Genomic DNA, 12,242 nt, shown 5'->3' with positions numbered 1-12,242 from the left:
AGAGCTGGGCACAGAGGTGACACCAGATAGAAACAGGGAACACATGGCACACAGAGCTGGGCACAGAGGTGACACCAGCTGGGCTGGCACAGAGGGCCAGGCAGGGCCATGGCTGTGGCACAGCAGACACTGAGTGTGTGAGTGTGTGTGTGTGTGTGTGTGTGAGTGTGTGTGTGTGTGAGAGTGTGTGTAAGTGTGTGTATGTGAGTGAGTGTGTGACTCTGTGTGTGTGTGAGTGTGTGTGAGTGCATCTCTGTGCCTGTGTGTGCCTGTGAGTGCTCATGTCTGTGTGTGTGAGTGTGTGTGAGTGTGTCTCTATGCCTGTGTGTGTGTGTATGTGTGTGTGAGAGTGTGTGTGTGTGAGTGTGAGTGCATCTCTGTGCCTGTGTGTGCCTGTGAGTGCTCATGTCTGTGTGTGTGACAGCAGCTGAACATGAGCCAGCAGTGCCCTGGTGGCCAAGAAGGCCAATGGCCCCTGGCCTGGATCAGGAATGGTGTGGCCAGCAGGAGCAGGGAGCTCATTCTTCCCCTGTGCTCGGCACTGCTGAGGCCACACCTCAAGGGCTGTGTCCAGTTCTGGTCCCTCAGTTTGGGAAGGACATTGAGATGCTTGAACACATCCAGAGGAGACAACGAGGCTGGTGAGGGGCTGGGAACACAAACCCTGTGAGGAACAGCTGGGGGAGCTGGGGATGTTTATCCTGGAGAGGAGGAGGCTCAGGAGATCCCATCACTCTCTACAGCTCCCTGGCAGGAGGGGGCAGCCGGGGGGATCAGGCTCTGCTCCCAGGGAACAGGGACAGGACAAGAGGACACAGCCCTAGGCTGTGCTGGGGAGGTTTAGGCTGGGGAGGTTTAGGCTGGACATCAGGAAGAGGTTCTACACAGAAAGGTGACTGGGCACTGGGATGGGCTGCCCAGGGAGGTGGGGCACCATCCCTGGAGCTGTTTAGGAAAGGCTGGATGTGCACCCAGTGCATGGTGTGGGTGCCAGGGTGGTGCTGGGTCACAGGCTGGACTCAATAACCCCAAGGTTAATTCTGAGGCTCTGTGACTTTGTGTCTGTGTGTTTTTGTGTGTTTGTGTGTTCCACAGCACAGCCAGAGAGCTCCAACCCCGCATGGCCACACCAGGGGAAGGAGGGTGAGCTGTGAGCAGGACACAGCGACGTCAGTGCCGTGACTTCACTTGGAATGCTCACATGGAGATGTCACTGGGGCTCGGCAGCTCCGTGAGAGGACATGAAAGGAAAATCTAGAGACTTCAAGGGGCATCAAGGAAAGCATTTGAGATATGGGTCATCTCACATCCTGTAAACATCATTTCCCTTCAGGAACTGGTTTATTGGCCCTCACAAAGCCCCAGTGAGCCACGTCCGTTCTCTGGCAGTTTACAAGTGGATCCAGCACAGTGGGAAGGACGGTGGGGTGAGCAACCCCAACCAAGTGTGTCACCTGCCTATTGTGGCACCCTGCTCCTTTCACCCCAGTACTCGAAAATCTTCCTCTCAAGATAAAACTCCTTCTGCACTTGAGTAGCCACATGAATCCCAGCACAACAGAGCTATTTTTGTGCTGCAGCTTTTGGGATGACAGCTCTCCTCTGCCTGGAATGGTTATTTGCTATATAGGTTGCAGTTCAAGCAATAATCTGACTCTTTTATGTCCCCTGAAGTTCTCATAGAAAAGTGAGAGATGTAAAAATTAGGTTTTGGGCTTTTTTGAAAGAAAAATCAACATTATTTCAACCAGTTAAAAATCTTCTTCTGTTTTAGAGCTTTCTAGCAAATAATCAGAGCCAGTGCTGAGTGCAGGGGCCTCAGTCCCTGGTCACCCCAGTGCTGAAGTCAGGAGCTTGCAGGCTGAGCCATTAATGGGCAGAATGCCAGAGGAGAGCCAGGGCCAGGATGGACAAACAGTTGTGTAAACAGTGCAGGAAGAAAAGGGAAGGGGCCATCAAACCCCTGGTTCTGTCTGACCCCTCACAGCCAGGACATGAGCACGGGGTTTGGAGCAGCCCCAGGTGGGGCTCCCAGAGGGAAACCTTGTCAACTCCTGCTGCCCCAGGAGCTCTTCATCATCTCCTGCACACTCTGGGGTTATTTGAAATTAATGCCACAGACATAAAGAATGTTTGCACTGCAGACCTTACCAAAAATTAGTATGTTCTCCCTCTGATTTCAGATCTGGCATAGCAGACAGAACCTCTTCTACACGAAAGTATAAGGCTCCCATTTCCACCACCAGCTGGAGGTGAAAGCTGGGCTGCTTCAACCAAACAGCAGAGTTGATAAATGAAAGGTGACAATTTTCATCCATTCTGTTTAGGAACAGATTGCCTTGTTTTGGGTTTCTATTTTAAGGGGCATTCCAATTAAAACAGATACATTCTTTGGGTGAAAAAAAATTCACTGAAATGAAGATTGTTTATCAAGAACATTTGTGGAAAACTTTTTATCAGCTTCACACCTCTACACTACACCTGCTCTTCCAACTGAACTCACTTGTTAAGGTTAGTGTGCCAGAGTTACCCTGCAGGCTTGTTGTTCCAAATCCCTGTGGATTGTGTCTTCAGTGAACACATCAAGGGGATTCATGATTCCTTCCTTCAGCTCAGTGGTGACGCAGTTCCATTTTATGGCTTCTGCTCAGGGTGATACAGAGTTTTAGTACAATATGTTTGTACCATCTATTCTTTCCTGGCATTTCCAAACAAGACAACAAGATCATTTGGGATCGTTCCCTGCTGAACATTTTAGGATAAAAAGCCTGTAGTCATTAGTCTTTATGAAGCCAGAGGTCTCGTTAGGGATCATGGGACTGACCCTTCCACGAGAGATCTGGAGTAGTGAAATAAGTGTGCTACAGCCAGGACAGCACTCTGGAAAACATCTCAGCAGATGCTATCACACCTCCCCAGCAAACACCCAATTCCACCAGCTTTAACTGAAACTCCTCAGCAGTTTTTTTTTAAATACACCTTAAATTAAAAACAAATCAGAGCTGCATTCCATTGTTGAATAAACCTGACAAGAGGAAGCTGAGTCAGAGTCGCTCCAGGATGCACACCTCAAGCTGTGACAGAAAGGAAACCAGTGACCAAGTGGAAATTACTAAGAGCACTGCTCTGCCCTGATTAAAGGACCAGAAATAACAACACCAAGTGCTGCAGAGATTATGCCTTCCACACGGAGCAGGAATTGTTCTAATGCTCCTTCCAGAGAGGCTGCAGACATCAAGCACAATTGCACACTCCAGATGGGAGGGATTTTACACTGATTGGCTGAGCTGCTGGAAATTAGCATTTGGGTTTATTTTCATAACTGAAGGAAAACCTCTGCTCTCCCCTACCATATTTCCTAACTGGTCAGAGAAATCCTGACACAGTATCACTGCTGTGACTGAATTCCCAGCCCTGGCAGCCTTCACCTGCACAGCTCCTGCAGCGTGCTGGGTTTAGCAGGACAGACTCCTTAGTTTAACTTTTATAAACTGTTAAAAAAGCATTCCTGGGCTGTAGTGCCAAGGGTAAAACCCTTCCCTAGTGAGAAGTAGGATGAGAATTAAAAGATTATTAGTTGCAGCTGTGTCAATAGCTGTCTTTGCTTTCTGTGGCTGTGCTTATCAAGAAGGGCTGATTTATCATATGGAATTTCACCATAACTCCAATTACTTGTGAAGAAAAGGAAAACTCTCACTGAGTGAAAGGCACAGGGATGATTTATCCACTTTGCTGGGATCTGTGCTAGTTAGGAAAGCAATGAACTTGTTCTTACAGCTATGTTTTCCATGAATTCTTTGAGAACTTGCCAGAGCACTGATTAGACGAGACAGTGAACAAGCACTGAGTGCAAACCTGAAACCAGCTGTAAGCACAAGTCAGCCTGCTCTGCTGGGCACAGCAAGCAGAGGAACTGGAGATCAGAAAACCAATCTCCTCAGCAAAAGATAAAATCTAATTCTCAAGAAAGGTGCTTAACCTCACATTTATTCTGTGCACTTTTCAGCCCAGTGACTTACACAAACCCCCATGGGTGTCTGTGCACAGTGAGCCCAGTCTGATTTAACAGATTTAATGTGGTGAGGACTGTGTTCCTGCCCATTATAGCACATTCTTCCTCTCAGCAGTAGCAATTGACAGTTATTACTTCAGATTCACAGAAATGTCAAATTCAAACTATGCACAAGCACCTGTAAAGCAAAGTTGAGTTCTGCCCCATCACTCAGGAGAGGGAAGACTATTTTAAACTTTACTAGTCTGGCAAATTGCTCAGACTTCAGCATTTCAATAACACAGGCTAAGCTCTAGGTTTCACAGAAAGAGATGCTGATCTGAACCAGACCCATCAGACCCAGGTGCCACAGAGTCCCAAAGCAGCAGGTAGTGAACATCTGTGGGAAAAGCACTGGAAAGAAGCAAATGATCCAGTAAAGGCAGCTGGATATAAGATGGAAGAAAACTCATACAGCAGAGCTGAGCTGAAAAGGGTCTGATGTCATTTGGAGAAAGGGATGGCAGGAAAACACTGTGAAATTCCAAGTAAATAACTATCACTCCTTTTGCTCATGTCACCATCTCCATCCATGAGTCACACACTGTGTGTGCTAAGGTTTCTATTCATTTTTTCACCTGTTCCTTTCAATTCCACAAGCTGGACTGTTAAATAATATTTCATACACCAAATCACACAACTAAAAGGTAATTATGTTTGCCAATGTTGTCTGATCATGAAAAAGGATTTTTCTCAATATCAGAACTTAGTGTGAATTAGTAATATCTTTGAAACATTTCCCTCTGGCTTGCAAAAGGCATGAGCCACCAAGAAATTTTTCCAAAGTCTTATGATTTGGCCCCAGTGATAAAGTCTGAAAGCCCAAGATCTCCAAGAAATCCTGCTTGCCAGCATTTTGTGTCAGCAGCTTTAAAACATGGGGACATTCACTGCCTGGGAGGGCCAGCAGGGCCAGTCTGGGATCAAGAAGTGGGCACAGGGCACCCTGAACCATCAGGAGTTCTGCTGATGGTGGGAAGGGGCTGCAAAAATTGGTTCTTCTTTCCATAAAATCTCAATGGACCTTTCCTCATAGCCAGAGAGTAAACCTAAAGAACCAGTTCAGCAGAGATGAAATCTATAAAGCATTGTGGGAAGGGTTTAGATGATAAATTAGGTCTCTAAAATTTCAGTGGAAGTATCTTCCCCTTAAACTTCCAAATGGTTTTCAGTTTTCTGTCGAGCTCTGAAGCAGAGTGTGTGAAAAGGCCTTCAGAAACTTTCTCACTTCTTGCCTTGAACTTTTAGGGGGAGATGAAGCAAATCAGATAATAGGAAGGTAATTTAACAAGCATTGAAACAGACCTGGACAACCTCAGCCTGTGGCCCCAGGGCACACAGAGAGAGCCTTGGGGTCTCCCCTTTCCCCTCTGAGCAGAGGGATGATCCCCTTCCCTCCTCCTTTCCTTGGAACAGCTGAATGTCACCCTCACTGCCCTCCCCACACAGGGACATCAGAGGCTGGAGATGCAGCTGCAGCCACTTGCAAGGGTCAGTCCTATCTGGGCCCCTTGGCTGCTGTGGGCACCAGATTATCAGGGAGCTGCATCCTGACCAGAGAGCTGCACTGCCCTGGAGAACCCCTATCAGCATCTCCCAGCAGTGACACAGATTATTTAACAGCTTATTTGCCTGCAAGGGAGCTGCTCTCTGAGCTCCTTACACAAGACTTTGAAAAATGGCTCCTATCTTTTTTTTTTTTTTAATAATTAATGTAACAAATTCCTTCAGAAGCCATTCATCTTCCCTGCTGTACACCATGAAAATGTGAGACAATCTGACCAAACTCAGCCTTCTGGCAAGGCAGGAAATCAGTGCCACCACCTGTGCTGGACTGCGATGACAAATAGGGGCAAGAGAGTACTTAACTGTGGAATAATATTAGAAATTTAATTCAATAATTAAAATTACTGAAGTCATACTTAAGATACATAAAGCATTTGTCTACATTTATTACAAGTAGTTCCAAAGAGTGCATTTTGAGTAAGCCCTGCACTTCTCAGTTTTCTTCTGCATTATTTAGTGAAAAAAATCCTCTTTTATTTGTAGTGCACAATGCCAGAGCTACACCCTTGTGTTCAGTTTAACACTGAAGCTTCCCCTTCTGTGTGCCCTGAGTGGTCTCCAGACTTAGAACTCACCATAATCAAGATGCTATGAACGTTTTCTCCTTCTGAAATGCCTACCTACACTGCCTTGCTTCTTGGGTCTTCACTTGACCTGTGAAAAATACTGAGAAATTTCATCTTTTCACCCAGCACTGACAGCAGGGCATAGCAGGAACCCAGTCTGATTAACAGGAGAGCTCTACCTTTTTGGTATAAAAATTCTTGTAGATAGAACACTTCCAAACTGCTTTGAAAATCCTGTTTGTGTGAAGCAGGTATAGTCTGTGCTGACCAAGTGTCAGACACCAAAAGTTCCTCTCAGATATTTGCTAGCTCCAAAAACTCTCTCTAAAACAATACTAAATAACAGACCAACTCTAGTGTTTCTCTCAGAGCCAGCTTCCTTTTATTCAGTTCCCTCATTAGAGTCAGCAACAAAAAAGTAGATAGAGCAATAATAAGGCTAAGTTTATCTTGTTTCCTCCACTCCCTTTTCTCACTGTATTACTAAGACTTGGAACAATAACAGGATGCCGGGATGCAGGATGGGAAAAGGCTGACTCCCAGCTGGAAAACCTTGGAGACTGGAGAGCTGAACACTCCCAGTATTGCTTAACGAAAAGAGAAGTGGATTTTTCTATTTGATCTTTGCTTTTTGTATTCTGTTGAACATTTTGGGATACTGTTGGGTTTAGTTTGCCTGATTTGTACCAGACCGAAGCTCCGCCACCTCCGACTTGGGTAAGAGATAAATGTTATTTTCTGTCCTTCAGCCATGAAGTTCATTCCAAAGGGTTTTTTACCTCCACCCAATTTTCTAATGTCTTAAATAATTTAAGAAATACCAGCAAATGAATTTTATACATATCCACCAAATCCTTTGGGCCTTACATGGGGCGGTGATGGCACCCACACCAAGTACAAACAGCACAGCTGTTTACAAGTCACACTGGCAGAGGAAAATCTCTGCCTTTGTTGGGCTATACCATAATATTCCCAGATTGTTTAAAAGAGAAGAGACATTTCATGGTTTTTTTAAGTATTGCTTTGTAATGCTCAGATTGTGTTGGTGATGTTCACTCATAATGGAAAAGAGGTGGAGATTATGCTGCCAATTGCACCTGTAAAGCCTTGAGGGAGGGATTTCACTCCTGGTGTGGACAGGTGCAGCTCCAGAACTGTTTACAGTGAGCAGGGGTGCGCTGGGCTGGGGTTTGATGCAAATGTTTTATTGAAATGGGGGTGGATTTGGTGGATTTGGGCTCTGTCTTTAAGGTGGGTGGCTTTCCTGTGCCCAGGGCCAGGAGGTGACAGCCACAGTGTGCACTGGCCAGCTCTAGCATATCTGTTTAAAACTGAGAGGGGAGTTTATACAAACTCAGGACAGTGATTTGATCTCCTAATTCCCAAGTTTAAAGCATCCCAGGTACTTTAACACCCTAACTCTGGAGTGCCAGGCTTTACAGACCCTGCTCTAAAGGACCAGCAATTCTTATTCCAGAGGTTTCTTGATCTTGGTGGTTCAATAAGACCCTTTTTTTTTTTTTTCTGGTGAGTTATTTTATGACAAGAAAAGTTGGTTGAAAAGGCTTTTATCTTGTCCTAAAGCCAGTGTAGCAGGTTCCTGAACTAACAAGCTCACTGTACAGCTTGCAGAGACAAAGCATTTATGCACAAGAGATGAACTGATGGTGGTTTTTCTGTAAGAAATCTATTCTGCAATAGTGGGACTGTCAGTGTGCACAGCACCTCACTGTGCTGGCTGTCACGCTGTAATAAAGATAAAGGAAGGAAAGAAATGCAAGGAAAAAAAAGATATGGAAGAAGATGAATTTCTGTGAGAAAATCTCTTCCATTCTTAGCCATTCCCAAAACCATTCCAAGTTTGCTGTTTCTGCAGTTAACAAAGGTATAGTTAATCAATGTGCCCCTGCCTCCTGTGAATATAAATCACTAGATCAGCATTTGTAAAAGCACACAGAATTATAGATGTTCATGCAGGAAAATATATTAGACAAAAGCAAAGATGCTCCAATGATTTACAAAAGCTTCTCATCATTGGTTAATTTGTGCCTGGTAACAACAACCCCTATACCAGAAACAAATCACAGAAATGCTGACTTGAAATTTATCTCTGGTATCTCCAGGAGGTACTTTTTATCCTTAAATAAAGGGTGAGCCACAGGAGAAAAGGACACAGGATGCATTTAGCATAGGAAAGCCTTAGAAATGTACAGTATACTAGAAAGAAGAATGTGAATTTACAAGCAATAAAACAAATTAATTTGAAAGCAAAGGATAAAGTCGATTAAAAAATCATTCCTGCTTTGCCCACAAAGCCACAAACCTGGGTTATTTTTCAGACTTCTACAGCTGCACTGCAGTACAACAGGAAGCCTTTCCCAAATCTCTGCTCTTTAACAGAAGACCATGAAACCGTTCTTTAAACATTTTTAAAACAAATGCTAACACTGAAATTGTGTCCTGGCAGAAGAGCATGTCCCTGAGTGCAGCTCACAGAGGGCTGGACGTGGGGCACAGAGGCAGCTGGGGCAGGGCAGAGTTAACAGCTCTGCTGCCAACTTTGCTTCACATCCTGCCTGTGCTGGGGGAAACTGCTCTGAAAACAGGATAGAGGTAAAAATCACAGGCCATGGTTCAGAAACTGCTCTGGTTCACAGCACTTATGGAACAAAGGACTTCACTGTCCATCTATAAATCAATTACTTCAATTCATATTTCAAATTCAAAATAGACAAACTTCCGTAAAATTCTCTTTTCTTGTCTGGGTATGTGTCTACAGAAGAAATTAGGCCAGAAAATACCTTATGCTTTCTAAAAGACCAGAGGTTCACTGAATTAAGGTAATGATTATTTCTGGCAGCTGAGCTTTCTGTAAGGAATCTTCATTGTATTTTCATTATAATCCCAGGTTTTGCTCAGGTTCCACAAGTTTAATTCAGATGTTCCAATGTTAGTGCCAAGAAGAAAATAAGAGGTTCCCTTTGTGAGAAATTTGTTGGGCATGAAATTACTTTGGTGTCTTTTTTGTTTTTTTTAAACAAGTGGGTTTCCCTTGTTATCACTGTGAGTTTGCAAACCAAAAACCCCTCACAGTTTAGCACTGGGGTGAGAGGTTTCCCTTCCTCCCCAGGGATTATTTGTGATTTGCTAGGACAGATGTGCCCAGCTCACAATCACCAGAACAGCTCCACACAGGCCTTGAGCAGCAGGAGGAGAGCAGACCCTGGTGAGCCCAGAGCTGGCTCTTGATCCATGGGAAGAGGTTTTTTAATCCACTGTGGGCTTCCCTTCAGAGCTCTGCCCCACCAAGGGATGTGCAGGTGTAGCAAACACAGAAGACAAGCTGCTGTCACTGTCATGGCCAGGAGCCACCAGCTGTGCTGCTGAGGAGCTCCAGGGATCCCTGCAAGGCCAGGGATCACAGCAGGCAGTGCTGGGAATAAACCTGTGCAAAGTGAAGGCATGGTTTGGAAATGAAGGCACAGCAGGTCAGGACACTGCCCTGGCCAACCATGCAGGAGGGACTCCCATCCCAGACTCTCCCTGCTGGGGCTGGAGCCCTTTCCCAGCTCCAGGACCCTACACACACCCTCTGTCAGACCAGGATTCCTTCCCAGCTCCAGGACCCTACACACACCCTCTGTCAGACCAGGATTCCTTCCCAGTTCCAGCCCAGGTTTCCCATGGCAGAGTCTCAGACATCTCATTCCATAAAGCCATTTATTCCTGGTGCAGGAACACAGAACAGCCCGAGCTGGTTCCCCCCAGCAGGGATCCCACCCTGGGCTTTTACCCCTCACAGTCAAAGAGTGCCAAAGTCTCTCTCTCCCTCCTGAGCCCTCAGTTCCTGCCACGTCTCTGGCTGTGCCACAGCTCCCTGTGCCCTTTGCTGATCACAAATCTCCTTTCCTGGGGCTCAAACCATTCCCAGGCTTCAGCCTAAGCTGCCCCCAGAGACTGCACAGAATGAATTCCTCATCACACCCCTCACCACTGCACCTCCTGAATTCTGCAGTGAGGCTGGCCTTGGAATATGAAAAATTAATAAAAAAATATTTTTAAAAAAAAGAACCTGTTTGCACTTCTTCAGTGCAGGAATACAAATTAGTCCCTTTCATTTGATTTTCACTCATTTGCATCTGAATTTCAGATCTGGCAATAAGAATGGAGCTGGCTATATTTTAAATGCAAGCTTTTGCTGAATATGTTAAGTTCTCTCATCTCCTGAAATGGAAGATATTTGTGCCATGGGTCTGATCTGTGCTTTTGATGCTGTACACATCTCTTGGGCAGGCAGGGAGATTTGGGGCCCAGCCCTCCCAGGTGCTAATTAGGACACATTCACAGGACCTGGAGCAGCTCAAGACCTGAGATTTCCAGGGCTGGCAAAGACAGAAGGGCACAAGGGCAACTTATCCCTCCGTTGCACTGCCTACACTTCAGTTTTGGTGCTCTGAGAATACTCCTGGAAAGGTTTATAATGTGTAAACCAGAAAGAATCAAGAGGTGAACAGAGTCTCTGGTAGACTTTTCTCCAAACAAATATTTTTGTGTGAGACAGAGAGTAAAACTCTTACAATAGATTAGCAGCTGTATGTGAAAGCTTTATTAAGCATTATCCACAGAAGTACAGGAAATGTATTTTTTTATAATAATATTTTTTATAGTGGAAAACTACTGATATTTTAGGGAAAGGTAAGCATGGTTACCTGGACAAACGAGGGAAATTGCACAGGTACCTCCCCAAAGAGCAGCAGAGAGGAAAGAGTGTTCTTCTTGCCCTGGCATTGCTACCTGAAATGCAGGGACTTAGAGAGCACCATTGTAGTTAGAGGTAGACAAAAGGGCAAAAATGTTTTAAATTGCTCATTTTTGAAACCCAAAGAGGTCACTTTTATTGTCCCAGCTGTCATCAAACCCTTCTGTTCCTGTCCAATTTCCCCAGGATCCCCTGCCCCAACTTGGGGCTGCAGAGGCCTCTGTTTCTGTTACAATCCTGTTCAAAAGCCACAAAGCAGCAGTGACACATCTGGCTTTGTCCCCACTGAAGTCACCATTTCTCTGCATCCTCGTCTCTCCAGACCCAGCAGCAACACCTGGAGTGGTGTCCCTGGCACCTGGCAGAGCTCAGCAGGCACAAGATGGGTACAGTACACGCTTGGCCTCATTGTGCATGACAGTGGGAAGGGAAATTCCACTTCCACCTCCTGTCTGGAGGATACATTCCAATTCCTTCTCCTGCCTTTGTCCACATTTCTAAGCAAGGCTCTGGTAGCACCAGTCTTCCTTTTCCCCTTCCTTTAGTGATGCTATCTGCTGTGAATCTGTGCTCTGGGAATCCTCAAGGAGCACAAAGTCTGCCTTACAGCATTTGGCTTGAGGAGACCAAGGGCCTGGAGCTGCTGTCCTGCAAATGATAGGAAATCCTGCCATTGATGGGAATGGTTCCTGTGATGGGCTCAGCTCCATCAGCAGAATCCCCACTGGCACAGAGCTTTAGGTTGGCTTCTCTATTCTATTTGTGGGATTGTCCCTCCCTCTACCTCCAGCCCTAGACCTGAATTCAGAAGAGATTTGAATTATTTTTCTGGGTTTTGCTGCCTTTATCTTTCAGGTATAAATGGTCTGTCTGCAAGAGAATCAGTTTACTCATGACTTGATGATCTTAAAGGCCTTTTCCAGCTTTAACAGTTCTGTGATTCTGTATTAGGATTAGGCCAAGCAATCAAGATTAATAATAATGTATCAGAGTTTTCAAAACCTCCTCTGGGAACCCAAAGCTGCAATGAATTAGTGTGTATTGGCTGTTTGCTCAGTGCTGTTCATTTAGGGGTTTAGGCTGTCATTAAAGCATAAACAATGATTGCACATTTTAGATCATTCAGATGGTCAGTGCACTCCACTCCAGACACAGATTAAGAGGTGAGGGCAGAGAGCAGGAGAGCTGGAATGCTTTTTGCAGTGGGTTCATTTTACAAAGACAGAGATGTGAACTCGACAAGGACAGAACAATCACAGAGCTCCAGCCTCTGCAGCACCATTTAACAAACATCTTCACT

General features: G+C 45.4%; 1 protein-coding gene across 1 annotated transcript in view; it reads left to right on the top strand.

Moving 5' to 3' along the window:
- Positions 1–6,534: 6,534 nt before the first annotated feature.
- The window catches only part of CDH5 (cadherin 5), a 29,058-nt gene continuing 23,350 nt past the window's right edge, over positions 6,535–12,242 (top strand). Inside the window, exon 1 of the mRNA XM_015640311.2 lies at positions 6,535–6,900. The gene's annotated coding sequence lies outside the window, so the exon portion shown is untranslated. The remainder of the gene's footprint in view (positions 6,901–12,242) is intronic.

This window comes from Parus major, chromosome 11 (genome assembly GCF_001522545.3).
Source record: "Parus major isolate Abel chromosome 11, Parus_major1.1, whole genome shotgun sequence".
Taxonomy (NCBI): Eukaryota; Metazoa; Chordata; class Aves; order Passeriformes; family Paridae; genus Parus; species Parus major.
Note: the sequence above shows the minus strand (reverse complement) of the source record. Positions and strands in the feature narration are given on the sequence as shown.